Genomic DNA, 14,817 nt, shown 5'->3' on the forward strand with positions numbered 1-14,817 from the left:
ACCCCATGTCTGGCTGTGTCTGAGGGGCTGTGGACATGTGGCTGGGACCTGTGACCTGTCCTGGACTCTAAGGGGCCACCGTCAACCCTGGCAGAGACATGGGCTGGGCAGCAGGACCAGGTTCTGGGGATGGGGGAGTAGGGCATGACTTTTCGGGTCTCGGGGAGGTGCATGTCCCTCTGCAGCAGCCCCACTACCAGGACAGGTGTTCAGGGTCCCCTAGCCCTCCAGGTCTGGCTCCCATCCTGGCCCTTCTCTAGTGGTCTCCCCATCGTCTCCTCCCTCCAGCCTTCCTGCGCACCCACCTGACCACTGTGTGTCCCCCACCCCTGAAGTCCTGGACCTTCTTGGTAGGCCGCCCTCCCCTCACCACAAATACAGATCTAAGGTTCACCATTAGGGTCAGTCTCTGCTTGATTCTCACAAAACCCGAGGAGGAAACGGAGGCCCAGAGAGGGTAAGAGACTCAGCGAGGTCACACAGCGAGCAGGGAGTGGGGAACACTCAGGGTCTGGCTCAGGGCACTGACTCAGTCCTACTCTGCAGGCAGGCCCGTCTCCCCACCACGTGGCCTGCCAGCTCGGCCCGAGCTCCTCCCTCCGCTGGTGGGCTATGCAGCCACTGAGGCCACGCTGGTGTGGGTGGCCCTGCGTCTCTTCTCTCTGGGGTGACTTTGAATCCCAGGGAGCCACAGCCCCCGCTGCGTATGCTGCCTCGGCATGAACTGTGATGACCCTGCCTTGCGGAGAGTTCCAAGTCTAATTCATACTCGCCATCAGCCAGTTATTTGATCCAGATGCCTATAAAGTGCGCTGTGCGCTGGGAGCATCCTGGACGGGGGTGTGTGCGTCCCAGGCAGGGTTCCCATCTCATGACTCAGGGAGTGGGGTCTCGGGAGGGGTGCATCCCCCTTTCCTGGGAACAACCTGGGACTCGTTTCCCACCCCCGCACCTCGGGGCCCAGGGGAGACACAGAGGAAGGGTGATTGGCTATGGTGGGGGCTGAGGCATGCGGGGGGTGGGGGTGGTCTGGGACACCTCCCCACCCTTCTGCCCTTATCCAAGTGCCCTGAGGATCAGGTATCACCCAGGAGGGGCCCTCTGCCCACCTGGGGACTATGAGGCCATGGGTCGGCAAAGGCCTCATTCCCCCTGGGCCTAAGCACTCAGAGGTAGCCAGATGTGGGGCAGCCCTGAGGGTACCTGGGGGGGCTTGGTCACCTCGGGGTCTCCTGCCCCTTGGGAGCTGAGGCTCCCTGTGTGGGACCCATGGGGCCTGATGTGATGCTGCAAGGACACCCTCTGCTCCTGCTCCCCCTCCACCTCCAATCTGGACCTTGGGACTCTTCTGGAAGTCACCCCCTCCATGGCCCGGCCCATAATCTCCTCCTGGTGACCCCATGGGGTCTTCTTCATGGGGACGCTCGGTCCGATGGCGCCCCCTCTGCCGGCTGCCTCCCTAGGCTCCCAACTCAGAGTCAGAGCCACGTCCCCTGTGGCCCCCAAGGCACCCTCTCACCACCTGACTGAGCCAAGTCAAGAAGGACAGGCTGAAGGCCACTTGCTCTCCTTGTTCCAGAAGCCGACCCCCACCCCATCGGGACCCTCCTCTTGCGCACACTCACCAGCCGGGGTGGGGGCGGCAGAGGCCCTGAGGGGGCCCAGGGTCCTGACTATCTGCTGAGGCCTTGTTCCCACCCACTCTGGATGCCTCCCTTCTTCCTCCCAACATCTGCCCAGCTCACCCTGCAGATGGGACTTGCCCCCTCCTCACAATCAGCCCTGTCATAGGGACACATTCCTAGTTCTGGAATGATCAGCTACAGCCTGGATGGCCAACCCTTGGGGTGACTCTCTGGACAAGCACCTGCAGGCCCACTGTGTGCGCATACCTGGCCAGAACAAGAGTGCCTGCACGTAGAGCCCAACCCAAGGCCGAGTAGAGATCCCCTCAGGGGCCAGGGCGCCAGGAGGGGCAGTTGGGGGAGGGTGGGGGCACTGACCAGGGGACAGGATGCCCCCCATGCACATCCTGGCCCTGCCCAGAGGAAGGCATATTCCTTCCCTCTGGGCAGCACCAGGTCTCAGCCCCTCTGCCAAGCAGCCTCAGTGGGTGGGGGATGGTCAGCCTCCTGCCCCCCACCAAGTCATGGTGGCACCCCAGGCCGCCTCACTCGAGGGTTCTCAGATGAGCCCTGAGTCTCAGAGCCACCAATGGCAGGGAGGACTGGGCCTGGCTTCAAATATGACTCTGGAATTTTAAGAGCAAAATACTAGTTAGGTCAACAAGGGCCAGGGCCTATTATTTCCCACCCCAAACCAAGGTCCAGGGGGACCTCTCATCCCCAGCATACCGGGTGTGCCTGCAAAGAGTGACCACAAACCAGAGTCATGTCCAAAAGACACACACTCCGGCGTCCTCCAGGGCCTGGGGGAGGGGCCGGGAAGTCTTGGGGAGGCCTGTCCATGGGGCACGGCTCAGGCTGGGAGCAGAGCTTGGGGCACAGTGTGGCCCCCGGGCCAACCAGGGCGGGGTCCGGGCCTCTGAGGACCCCAGAGCTGAGATTCTGTCCGTGTGGATCTCACAGAGGTAGGGAGTCCCTGTGGCGCTCATCCTCCTTCTGCACAGGCTCCAGGTGGGCGGTGGGCCTGGACCAGCCCCGCCCCGCAGGAAAAGCCCACGCCAGCAGCCCTGTCCCGGTCAGGCCATGGTGTGGTCCCGAATTCCATCAAAGAAAAACAGACTGACATTCCGGCTGAATTCAGCCAGCCTAAGTTCCCACCCTGGTGCCCACCTCAGCTTCCCTGTTCCTAGAGGAAGGTGCCCACCCTACAATGGCTTCTCCAGGCTTGGGTCAGAAACGCAGATGCAGGGCTGTCGGGGCCCTGCCCCCAAGGCCCCTCCTATGGGCCCCACTGTGACCCAGAAATTTCTCAGAAGACCCAACACAGCCTGTCCCAGGAAGCAGGACTTCCACCTACCCGTTCCTGCAGACCTTGCTCCAAGGTGAACAACCCCCCCAGCAGCCCCATGGAGAATGCTCACAACTGCAGCCCTGTCCCAGTCTGTGGACTCCTCTGCTGCCCCCCAACTCCGAGATCCCCAAGAAGTCTCTGAGAAGCCCCAGCCTCCTCCTTCCTCCGCCTTTGCTCTGTCCTGAACTCTGAACCCTGCCCTCTCCGGCTCCCACCAAGAGCCGTCTCTAGGCAGAAGCTGATTCACCTGGAGGTTTGCAGGGTGGTTTGGGGACATTCCCTGATGGCTCAGATGGTAAAGAATCTGCCTGCAATGTGGGAGACCTGGGTTCGATCCCTGGGTCAGGAAGATCCCCTGGAGAAGGGAATAGCAATCCATTCCAGTATTCTTGCCTGAGAATCCCATGGACAGAAGAGCCAGTGGGCTACAGCCAGTAGACTGTAGCCTACCAGTTCCTCTGTTCATGAGGTCGCAAAGAATCAGACAGGACTGAGCAACTAAAACTTTGGGGACATGCACAAGCAGAACCATAGGGCCCTCGAGTCCTTCCTGTTTGTGGTAGGAGCTGGGGTCTGGAAACCGATCCCCAGAGGACAGAGCAAGGCCTGGCTGACCACAAGGGAGCCTGATGGAGGAGAGTGTCAGAGCCCTCAGGGGTGATGTAAGTAAAAAATTTTGGTCCTAAAACAGGAGGGCCTCCCTTGACACCCTTCACCCTCTGACTTGGGTAGCACCAGATCCCCTGGGATATCCTCCTCTGAAGATCCCAAGAAGGGGTTCAGGGAACCCAAGGAGTGAGGAGGTCAAGTGGGCCTGAGGCCCATGGAAAAGACCACCCTCTTCAGGGGCTCCACCTATGAAGCAGGGCAGACCAAAGATGGGGTGTCAGTCCTGGGCCTGCAAACCCACTCTGTGTGGGAGTCAAACAGGGAAAAACGGAGCCCACAGCCAGGGAAGCACCCCCATCTCCAGGACAGCAGCTCAGGAGGGTTTCCACCCCAGGATACCTGCTCACCCTCATGGGGCCCTAACAGTGTTTATTTCAAGACATTCACATGTGTTAAAACAGGAAATAGAGTAGGTGAGAAGCAGCGTCCCCCACACTCTCCCGGGGTAGCAGGCTCTTCCGGTGGCCTCAGCCCCACCCGCCCCCACACAGGCCTGGGAAGGACCCCCCAGACACAGCCTACATCCCGTCCAAACCCTGCATTCCCAGCTGCTGTTTCTCTGAAGCATTTTGACTTACTTGTGCATGTGAGCACACACATGCGTGCCCACATATTCCCACACACAGGTACACAGGCACAGAGCTGGGCTCGGTGGCTGTTAGGTGACCCATGCTGTGCCCCGGTAAAGGGGAGGCGTTTGGAGTCCGATGACGAAGCTCCACAGTGAGAATGTGCCCAGCGGACACGTGGTAGGAGGAGGGAGCACCAAAACCAGAAACAACCTTAAAGGCCTTAGTGAAAGCTGCTCAGTCGTATCCGACTCTTTGCAACCCCATGGACTATACAGTCCATGGAATTCTCCAGGCCAGAATACTGGAGTGGGGAGCCTTTCCCTTCTCCAGGGCATCTTAACATCGAACAAACAAAATGACTTTACTTTTGCTTTCTGTAAGGCAGTTTCTGCAGCAGAAAAGTGGTGCCTCCCTCCCAGGAATGACATCGACGTTTGTTGTTATTCAGCCGCTCAGTCACGTCCAGCTCTTTGCGACCCCGTGGACTGCAGCATACCAGGTTATCTTATGCTTCACCATTTCCCAGAGCTTGTTCAAACTCATGTCCAGGGAATCCGTAAGGCTATCCAACCATCTCGTCCTCTGTTGTCCCCTTCTTCTCCTGCCTTCCATCTTTCACAGCATCAGAGTCTTTGCTTCAGGTGGCCAAAGTATTGGCACTTCAGTTTCAGCATCAGTCCTTCCAATGAATATTCAGGATTGATTTCCTTTAGGATGGACTGATTGGATCTCCTTGCAGTCCAAGGGACTCTCAAGAGTCTTCACCAACACCACAGTTCAAAAGCATCAGTTCTTTGGCACTCAGCTTTCTTCATGGTCTCACTCTCACATCTATACATGACTACTGGAAAAACCATAGCTTTGACTAGATGGACCTTTGTGACGTTGACTTTAGAAATGTATTATAAACTAAAGATATGGCTGAAGTCACGTGTTCATATTTTAATCCAGCTAGAGGAGGCTGCCACCTGTGGCTGCCCTCAGACGGCCTCGCCCCCAGGTGCCATTATGTCGGTCACCTGTGGTCCAGGACTCAGGCCCTCGGGAGCTGTGACAGCTGAGCAGGACCCGGAGCAGGACTCTGTGCATCACTGTCCTGAAAGGTAGAGGCCCCTCTCAGCTTCCATGCTCCCCCTTTACCACCACCTTTGGCCTCACTGCCAGAGCAAAATTGGAAGTAAAGGGCCTTATCCTTTCAGTTTCTGTAGATAAACAACACCTCCACCAGGGGTGAGGGGGGCCAAGGGGAACTTCCTGTTGGCGATGTTACATGGCTTGGGGTTGATGATCTCTGTGAGGTCGACAGGCAGGAAACGGGCACCAAGGAGAAGTTCTTTGAGAGGGAGGCCTAGTCCCTCTATGGCAGTGGGGCCAGCAAAGAAGGAATATAGCCAGAAAAGCCAGATGGGGAGCTCTTCAGGGGGCAGCAGGAATGGAGCAGGAGACCTCGGGCTGTCCATTGAGGGCTTGAGCAGCTGCAGGGGGTAGGCTGGCCTGGACGAGATGGGTGCAGATATACTCGGGGATTGAGGGTGTGTGTGTGTGTGTGTGTGTGTCTGGTTGTGTGGTGGATGGATGGATAGAAAGATGATAGATATTCAACAGATAGGTGTATAGCAGGGTAAGTATAGGTACAGAGATTATGGATGGCTAGACAAACAGACGGTCTTCCCAGGTGGGGCTAGTGGTAAAGAACCCACCTGTCAATGCAGCAGATGTAAGAGATGTGGGTTCGATCCCTGGGTTGGGAAGATCCCCTGAAGGAGGGCATGGCAACCCACTCTAGTATTCTTGCTGGGAGAATCTCACGGACAGAGGAACCTGGCAGCTTATGGGCCCATAGGGTCACAGAGAGTTGGACACAACTGAAGTGACTTAGCACGCACGCAGACAAACAGACACATAGAAGGACAAATGGGGAGAGGCAGATGTGTGTGGAAACATGTGTGTGTTAGGAGTCTGTAGGCTCCAAGAAGGCAGTATCTATGGTGATTGAAACTGACAGACCTGGGTCCAGCATCACTGGCCACTCAACTATGAACCTAAGTGACCCCTCTGTGTGCTGTAAGTGGGTATTCGTGTAGCACCAGGACCCACGTGTGGAAGGTCACTGTGAGTGTGAAATTGCCCTTGAGCACAGTAAGGGACTAAGGCTTGCTACCTGGCTTCTTATTCTGGTCTGATGGTGGGCCAGCCACGGCTCTAGGGTTTAGGACAAGTCTGTAAGAGATGGGCTGAGACCCCTGCCCACCTGTTCCCATGAGGGAGGCTGACAGCAGTCATGAGGTGTTTCCAGGGGCAGGTCGGGCAGGGGTCGGTCAGCAGGTACCAGCTGGCGTCAGCAAGAAGGGCCTGAAAGGAGACCAGGGAAGAGCATTCGCAGTTCTGGGCTCTAGTGAGTGAGGAGCCGGCCTGCAGAGGAGAAGCAAGAAGGCTGGGGGTGTTGGTCAGTGGGGGAGGAGCACAGGGTCCTGAAATTTCTCAAGACCAGATCGGGCGGGGGGGGGCGACCCCTCAAGGGCCCGAGACTCACGTTTCCACCATCCCAGGGGATATGGGACTCCAAGTTGGCCTCAGCTTGATTGAAAAAAACAAAATAGAACAAAAAGCTATGACATGTCTGGCCTGCCGCGGATGTGGGGAGAGTTGCCCAGAGGAAGCACTTAAGAAGCGTGGCGAGGGAGAGGGACCACCCTCAAGGCTCTCAAAGGTGATGAGCAGGGCCTCTCAGAGTGAGGCCGAGGCTTCTGACCCCAAGAGGCGTGAAGCTTTGGAGAACACAGACCCCGCACCACTTCCCTGGGGGCCTGGCAGGCTGGCGTGGAGCTGCCGAGGAGCCTGGGTTCCTGGATTCTCACGGCTGGTCTCTGAGGAGAGCGGGGGCAGGTGGGGCCTGTTTACATCCGACAGGCCAGCGTGGCCCCACTTGAGTCAGAGTGTGAAACATCCATCAACAACGCTTCAGAAACACAGCTCGACGGCAGCTTTCATGGGCTGTGACCAACAGTCCCAAACCTTATTTTCCACAAGCACCAACAGATGTTTAAAATTGGGGCGGAATCTCTAGGACCCAACATTTCTCAAGCGGGGCCCTGGAGCAGCTCCAGGGAGCTCGGCCCAGGGCCCCGCTCTGCTGTTCTAAAGCCGCCCTTCGCACGTCAGGAATGTCAAACAGAGCTGACCTCAGCGCCGTCCTCTCCAGCAGCAGGCAGGCTCCGGGGTGTTTGTCTAATTAAAACAAACTAGTTGGGCGGTATATTATTTCTCCAACCAAACAATATTGAAGCTGCATGTGCGATGCATTACTATTGCTTCCTGCTGGCTCTGGGGCTCCTGGGCGAAGCGCACTCATTTTCAAGCCCGCTCAGCACATTTAGCAAGTGAGAAAGAGAGACGATTGTTTCCTATTTCGCTGAGGAAATTGAAGCAATCAGAAAAGAACTTCCATGTGCTCCCACCCCTGCCATGGCATCTCCTGCCCCACCCCACCCCACCCCACCCCCATCTCATACTCCCACCCGCAGCCAGCCAACTCTGCCGAGTGCACTGGGTCTAGCCCCCTCCCCCTACTCAAGCACAGGCTCCCCACGCCCCCAGCAAGCGTCCTCAGGACCCAGTCCTTCTCCACAGCACTCACGCTGCCCGACTCTGTGGGCCAGTGACACCCTAACAGCTCAACATCTTTCTGCTCTTTACCACAAGCCCCTCGGAAAAGAGCCTGGTCATCTACAGCTCCTGTCTTCTTAGTCTTTCCTATTGTTGCTGTTCAGTTGCTAAGATGTGTCTGACGCTTTGCAACCCTGTGAACTGCAGCACGCCAGGCTTCCCTGTCCTTCACTGTCTCCTGGAGTTCGCGCAAACTCATGTCCGTTAAGTTGATGATGCCATCCAACCATCTTATCCTCTGTTGCCCTCTTCTCCTCCTGCCCTCAATCTTTTCCAGCATCGGGGTCTTTTCCAATGAGTTGGGTCTTCGCATCAGGTGGCCAAAGTTTTGGAACTTTAGCTTCAGCATGAGTTCTTCAGTGAATATTCAGGGTTGATTTCCTTTAGGACTGACTGGTTTGATCCTCTCCAATTCTATTCTCTCCCCTCGTCCACCAAAAACACTTTTGCTGACCTCCACTTGGCTAAATCCAGCGCTACCCTCGTGGCTCAATGAGTAAAGAATCCACCTGCAATGCAGGAGACACAGGAGAGGTAGGTTAAATCTCTGGGTTGGGAAGATCCCCTGGAGAAGGGCACGGCAATCCACTCTGGTATTCTCACCTAGAGAATCCCATGGACTCCCATGGACAGATGAGCCTGGTGGGCTACAGTCCATGGGGTTGCAAATAGTCAGACTCGACTGAAGTGATTGAGCAGGCACACATCTTGGAAGATCAGCAACACCCAGAATAGAGCATTGCTCCCCTTGGAGAAACTCCTTCTTCCTGGGATTCCTAGGACCCCCCATCTCCCAGTGCTCCGCCTCCATCATTGACTGCTGTCCTCCACTTTTCTGTCTCCTTTACGAACTCTCCTTGTCATCATGGCCCCTGTATTGGTTTCCTAATTCCCACAATTTTAGTGCTTTAAAGCCACACATTTTTTTTTTTGTCTTACAGTGCTGGATGTCAGAAGTCCAAAATGGATTTCTTTGGGCTAAATCAAGGTTGTCGAAAAGATTGCCTTCCTTCTGGAGACTCCAGGGAGAGTTCACTTCCTTGCCTTTTCCAGCTTTTAGAGGCTGGTCTCTTCCTCAATCTTCAAACCAGCCACCTCATCCTTCTGATCTCGTTTCTATGTCATATCTTCTCTAACTCCAGTGTTCCTGCCTCCCTCTTATCATGACTTGTGATTGCATTGGGTCTACCTGGATAAAACAGGCTAATCTCTCCATCTCAAAGTCATTAGCTTTTTTAAAAAATTTTTTTTTAATTTATCTTATTTTTGTCTGTGCTGGGTCTTCGTTGCTGTGAGCAGGCTTTCTCTAGTTGCAGTGAGCAGGGGCTACTTTCTAGTGGCGGTGCTCAGACTTCTCATTGCTATGGCTTCTCCTATTACTGAGCACAGGCTCTAGGGCACTCGGGCTCAGTAGTTGCAGCTCACAGGCTCTAGAGCATGGGCTCAGTAGTTTTGACACATAGGCTTAGTTACCCCTCAGCGTGTGGAATCTTCCCGGACCAGGGATCAAACCCCTCTCTCCTGCACTGGCCGGTGAATTAACCAGTGGACCACCAGGGAAGTCCTCAAAGTCTTTAACATAATCACACCTGCAAACTCCTCTTGGACCTATGAGATAGCAGGTTCACAGGTTTGGGGAATTGAAATGTGACTATCTTTGGGGTCAATGATTCTGCTGATCATGGTCTGCTCTCTGGCCTCCAAAGTTTCACATGCAACATCCCATGTGTAGAATACTTTCACTCACCCCAATATCCTGGGTCCCCGGGGAGTGGAGTCCTGAGTCACATTCCCAGCAGGGAGCTGCAGCTCTGGGGAGTGGCCCACTGGGTCAGGTTGTGAGAGCAGGTAGGTGGCAGCGCCAGGCTGGCCTACTGTGTGCTCTGTCCTTCCCGCTTCATCATGTCAGCTGTAGGAAACCAAGGGCTTCAGAAGCAGAGGGCCAGGAGCAACTTTGAGGCCACGTCTTGTGTTAACTTTGCCTTAGTCCTTTGGCCAGTCCTATAGCAGATGGCACTGTCTGCTCACAGTTCTTCCATCTCTCCCTGCCCCTGTGTCACAGCCTGGCTTCGTGTCCAGCTACGAACAGTGGACCATGGGCAGTTCTGCACAGAGGTTTCGGAGACAGGACATGTTTCTGCTTCCCCTGCACCCCTGATCTGCTCCCCTCTTCCATCGGGGTCCCGGGATGAGAGCTGAGAGGCAGACCTCACCCCACCTCAGCCTGAAGCAGCTTCTGCTGTCAACACATGAACATGTGAGTAAGGAACACACATTTGCTCCTAAACCACTGAGACTAGTGAGGTCTCTTGTTACATGGCACTGTTGCCGCGAAAGCTGACTAGTAGAGAATTCGGTACTGACTGTGGAGTGCTGCCATAATAAAACCTAAAATAGATGGCTGATAGACTGGGTAGTGAAGAAACTGTTTTAGAAAGTTGGAAAATGTCAACATATGTTATGTAATGGTGGGGAAAAAAAACCCACTCAAACTGACTCCCTCAAGAAGCTAGAAAACAGGAAACATACCTAATGCAATTCTGCGGAAGAGCTTTCCAAGCAAAATATCTCTAGAGTGAATCAGGTGTTAGTGCTGTGTTTGATCAAGAACCTCAAGAAAAAAGATGAGCTCAGAAAAGAATGGATAAACCTGCAGCAGGATTGAGAGGAAATACAGGGAGCCCAGAAACTCTAGCCTTTGCGGGATTAAGAATTGAGCCTGCTCCTTCCACCAATAATGAACAGAATTGAGTGGCCACCTTGAGACAGAGAAGGCTTATAAGATGGCCTGGTGGACATCCCGGCACAGACTCTGGCCCCCACATCAGTCTATTCAGGACCGGATCTCTGCGCAGCAGCCGACCACCATCCAAGACGACTGGAAACAGGGAGACCCACTCTCCAAGCTCCAAGGACACAGCCTCGGGGACCTCTGCCGCCACGGCGCTTATCTCAATGTTTTCAGTCTTTGGAACAGCCCCGCGGTGGCTGCCATCCTGTTATGAAGGAAATATGCCGAGGGAAAGGGAGTGGGAGCTCGGACAAAGACAATAAACAGAGGTGTGCCAGGAGGGAAGCATGGTGCTCCGGGAGGCTCCAGCACTGCCCACGGACACTACCATCCTTGCCCTGAGCTAACCCTCTCTGTTCTCCGCCAGGCAGGGTTTCGACTTCAAACCCACCTTTATCAAGTTGCCCCAAAGCAGGATGGGGCAGAAGGGTGTTTGCCCTGATCCCAGGGCCTTTTGTCCCCTGTTCTTGTACAGGGTCCCCCTGTGGCCTCGGCCCCCAGGACCTCTGCCCAGAAGCTGGTGTCCAACACCTTTGCCCAGCTGGTCCCGTGAACATGGCTCCTCCTGGGAAGGAAGCTGTGGTCACTGAGTGTAGTCTGAGAAAGCCTGAGTGACAAGCAAAAGGAAGTCTGAGATTTGGAGCCAGATCTGGTTCAAGTCCTGGCTCTGCTGCTTTACAGCTGTGTGGCCCTGAGCAAGTTTCTTAACCTCTCTGAGTCTCGACATCCACATATGTGAACCAGAACTACTACCACAACCAATCTCGGAATGCGAAGGAGAGGGGGCATTCCCTAGAAGACAGCCTGAACAACAGAGGTACCTTAAAAGCCTCCCTGGTGTCTATGGGGGAAGCAGAAGAGGTGATGAAGACCATGACAGTATTATTAACATCAAGCAAGTGAGACCAGTGCCCACAGAGCCTCTGCTTGTCCGTGCGCATGATGGTGTCGGGGGGACCCCGGCCAAAGCCTGGCAAGGCGCTGAGACGTCCGGACAGAACACTGACGTTTTCACAGCAAGGGGCTTTGCCAGGATAAAGGGGAGACTTTGGAAACCAAACGGGAAGACAAAGCACAGGCAGGCCCAGGAACCAAACCCCGGAGATATGTGGGGCTGAAATGATGAAAGAAGCTGTGTCAGGATGCATTTGAAGAAGCCCAGTTCCATCCCTTACATGACAACAGCAGCATCAATTATCCGAGTGCAGAAACACAAAGACTACTTTTCCTGAGTGTCACTGTGCTCACAGTACAGCCAACATGTCTCTTTGCTTGGATGACAGGGTTTTAAATCAGTTTGGATGCCAGCAACACAAGTTTTTTTTTTTTAACATTATCATTTTGCATAGCAAATGTATCCTTCTGCTTCTCTTACGCAAAATGTGTCCCTCTTATGGCAAAAAATAAACTCCAACCTGACACAAAGAGCCGACTCATTAGAAAAGACTCTGATGCTAGGAAAGATTAAAGGCAGGAGGAGAAGGGGACGACAGAGGATGAGATGGTTGGATGGCATCACCGACTAATGGACATGAGTTTGAGCAAGCTCCAGGGGATGGTGAAGGACAGCGAAGCCTGGTGTGCTGCAGTTCACGGTCACAAAGAGTGGAACATGACTGAGTGACTCAACAACATTTTCATCTAAATTATCACAAATTCAAGTAGAAGCAGATAGTCTTTAATTAACAGGATTGTCATTTTTCCAGGTTCACTTCTCCAAATGGTAGACACCCCGCCCCCCACCTCCACTCATCGTATGACTTCCCTTTGGACTCACGCCCTCCCTCAGGGCTTAGCCAGGGGGCCTCCATGAGGGGTGTGGAAGCTGGAACTTCAGCAAACACAGAGGCCAGCCCGGCTCGGACTGTCATGAGCCAGTCTCATCACTTCCTGTTTGTGTACAGGGCTGGACCTCAAGGAGACCACAGGCTCTGAGGCTCTCTGCCGCAGGCTGTCCTGGCCCCAGTTGGAAGGATAAACCTGCTCCTATGGGCTCCCAGACACTCCCTGTGTGCCCTGGGATGGCTCATCTCTGCCTGGATGAAGGCAGAGACCAGTCTGCCTCACCGGAGTGGACCCTTGTTCAAGCCACATGGGCCTTCTGAATTCCTTCCTGTTCAGCCATGAGCAGAACAATGGTGGCCGTGAGCATTAGGACAAGGGCTTCTTCCTTTTCTCTCCACGGCAGGCGGGAGCATCAAGCAAAGGGGTCTGATCTCCTTGTCGACAGTTCTAGATCAAGGTGGTCTGAGTTGGCCTCTTCACCCTGTATGCATTCAATCCCGCCTCCACTCTTCTCTCCAGCACAAAGGCAATTGTTCTGACCTTTAATGCTTTATACTTTCTGCAAGGGCTTCCCAGGTGGCTCAGTGGTAAAGAATCTACCTGCCAAGGCCAGAGACTCAGGAGATGTGTGTTTGATCCCTGGGTTGGGAAGATCCCCTGGAGGAGGAAATGACAACCCACTCCAGTATTCTTGCCTGGAGAATTCCATGGACAGAGGAGCCTGGTGGTCTACAGGGAATCTATTATTTTTTTGGGTCTCCAAAATCACTGCAGATGGTGACTGCAGCCATGAAATTAAAAGACGCTTGCTCCTTGGAAGAAAAGTTATGATCAACCTAGACAGTGTATTAAAAGCAGAGATATTACTTTGCCAACAAAGGGCCATCTAGTCAAGGCTATGGTTTTTCCAGTAGTCATGTACGGATGTGAGAGCTGGACTATAAAGAAAGCTGAGCGCCAAAGAATTGATGCTTTTGAACTGTGGTGTTAGAGAAGACTCTTGAGAGTTTCTTGGGCTGCAAGGAGATCAAACCAGTCAATCCTAAAGGAAATCAGTCCTGAATTTTCATTGGAAGGACTGATGCTGAAACTGAAACTCCTATACTTTGGCCACCTGATGCGAAGAACTGATTCATATGAAAACACCCTGATGCCAGGAAAGATGAAAGGCAGGAGGAGAAGGGGACAACAGAGGATGAAATGGTTGGATGGCATCACTGACTCGATGTACATGAGTTTGAGTAGGCTCCGGGAGTTGGTGATGGATAGGGAAGCCTGCCGTGCTGCAGTCCGTGGGGTTGCAGAGTCGGACACGACTGAACTGAACTGAACTGCCCACTTTCTGTTGTGGTTCTCATCTTTTTCTTGTGAGGGATTTCTTGTACATTCAAGATATTAGTCCCTAATAGATTTTAGAACTTGTAACAGCCTTGCCCCGATCTGTGTTGGTCAATGGGCTTTGTAGCAACACTTCCACAAGCACCCAATGTGACCCCCATGAATAAATGAAGTAGGCACTGTTTCTAAGTCTGCCTTGATGATGAAGAGATGGGGGCTCAGAAGGGCTAAGCCCCTGTTCCAAGTTCTCTAGTCAGTGAGGGAGGCAGGGTTCAGACACTGGCTCTCTGCTGTGGCTCTGCACATCTCAATTCTTGTCCTTTTTCCAAGGGACTTGACTCGTTGGTCTCCCAAACTAACAGCAAATGCCAGGATCTACAGGGCCACTCCAGCCACTTCATGTGAATCGTCTACAGGAGAGATCAGTGTTTACTGAATTTAATTTTTGATGTCGAAAAAGGGCCTTTTGTTTTCATTGAAAGGTTCAAAAGGTTAAATTCAGTGAAACCACTTTAGAATGTTCTACCTGATGTAATGTGAGCAGCTGGACCAAGCACTTCAGTTTTCATTCCGACTCTGCAGTCTTGGTGACCTGCCCAGCAGGCTAGTGGCCTGCCTCATGGCCCACACCAGGGTCTGTGCCCCCACCTTCCCTGGGGAGTCTGGGGAGAGCCAGGTGTCAAGGAGACACCCCCCGCAACCCCGCCACCAGGCAGACAGCCAGGGTGCACCCCGTCTGACCTCTGGCGTTCCGGCCAAGCTTTGGAGCAATCTGCTCCACGTGAATACCACTGGGAAAGCCGGCTTTGCATTGGAATGTTGCTTCCCTCCATCCTTTCGCCCACAGCCAGGCCACCAAAGCGGGTCCTGATCCTTTGCCCCGAGCCCATGCCCAGGGGGGAAGCCACACCAGGCAGCAGCCTGCAGGGTGTGCGTGGGGCAGTCAGTGCAGACTTGTACTTTACCGACAGTGGACAGCTGGACATGGCTCTCACAGGGGAGAGGGAATCTTCTGGAATA

Source organism: Cervus elaphus, chromosome 5 (assembly GCF_910594005.1).
Source record: "Cervus elaphus chromosome 5, mCerEla1.1, whole genome shotgun sequence".
Lineage (NCBI taxonomy): Eukaryota > Metazoa > Chordata > Mammalia > Artiodactyla > Cervidae > Cervus > Cervus elaphus.